This window comes from Mus pahari, chromosome 11 (assembly GCF_900095145.1).
Source record: "Mus pahari chromosome 11, PAHARI_EIJ_v1.1, whole genome shotgun sequence".
Taxonomy (NCBI): domain Eukaryota; kingdom Metazoa; phylum Chordata; class Mammalia; order Rodentia; family Muridae; genus Mus; species Mus pahari.
In genome coordinates this window covers 36399395-36400967 of record NC_034600.1, presented here as the reverse complement: position 1 = coordinate 36400967, position 1573 = coordinate 36399395, and positions in this window count along the sequence as shown.

Genomic DNA, 1573 nt, shown 5'->3' with positions numbered 1-1573 from the left:
TCTACCATAGTACAAATTATGTGTAAATAAATGGAGTTTATATTATTCTTTTATGTGACCCAATACTTATTTTTTTCCAATACTGTACTATTTTAGGAACATAACCAACAAACAGGTATCATACGGGTATATTAATTTTTAACTTCTGAAGCTTAGAACACATAATCAATGTAGGATTCAGTGATTAATAATCCAAAACCACTCACCCAAGTTTGCTTGGATCATGGCCACAGAGGCTGGAAAATTATTGTGAGTAAAACAAAATCATTCGAGTAATTCATCCTCAGAACAGTAGCTGTAATGGGGAAGAAAAACACGGCAGTTAATATATAATATATGTATTCTATTCTGAATGTAACTCTCACTCTATTATTACATACATTACATTTCCTTAGATAAAGTCCCTTATAAGCAAGAAAATATAGGAATAAATGACATACACAAAGGTTATTACTAACATGGGCCCATCTTTTAAGAGATCTCTTGAGATACTTAGTTTTCTTAAAGGCAGATAATGTTCAAAATTTGTCTTTTTCCTTCACTAAAGCTACCTCCTTGAGAATTCCTTTTGACTCGAGCTTAAGGTATCTAGTTGTAAGTCCCTGATAAAGTCTTTAAAACAAACACCTAGTAAATAAGTTATAAAAGAACAAGAGATATGCCAGTATAAGATTTTAGTAGATGTTGAATAAAGATTAATTTTGTTTTTTCTTAGATACAAGAGTTATCAAATATAATTTGGGATATTATGCTGATTATCATTTTTATTTTCATTCAGGGAGCTCAATCACTTTGTGGCCAGTTTTACTTTGGAATGGGAAAGTATAGCATCTATGCATAAAGCATACATAAAACATAAAATGTATGCAAGCTTTAAAAGAATGTATGGTACATATTAAAATACATGTACTGATGCTGTCTGTGAAAGCAATAGAACATAAACACTTGTCCTTGGGAGATATCTGATGGGCAAAGGTTTCCATGCAGATGTCTTGTTATAAAGCAAAGAGGCTGTAACAGCTCAAGCAATTTCAACTGCCCTTTCCAGGCAGTTCACCACAAGTATGAATAATGTGATTTAAAAGTTATATGTTTAGAATAAATGGCCATGTCTGACAGAAAGTGTGCTTAGTATGCATTCTAGGTTCTGACTTAACTGCTACTCAGTTGACTCAGGACACAGGTTTGAAAAACTCAAAACTATGTTATAAAATAATGATTTTGAATGCAAAAGAAATTATCACATATAAAGCATTTGGATTTTTCTAGAACATTGTTAATTTATATAATGTTACTAAAACAAAAGAGAATAAAATGATGTAACCATACACTGGTTTATGTGCTTTCATTGTTGTTGTTTTGTTGAAATTGTGAATTGCAATAAGGTTTTTATGCATGCCAGGAAATCTTTCTGCTACAAAAATGTATCTCTAATTCAACAATAAACTTTTAATGTTGGCAAGGGAGCAATAAATAAATGTCTTTGCCAAGATCCTTCCTTTCAATTTGGATGTTGGTGTGTGTGTGTGTGTGTGTGTGTGTGTGTGTGTGTGTGTGTGTGTGTCTGAGACTG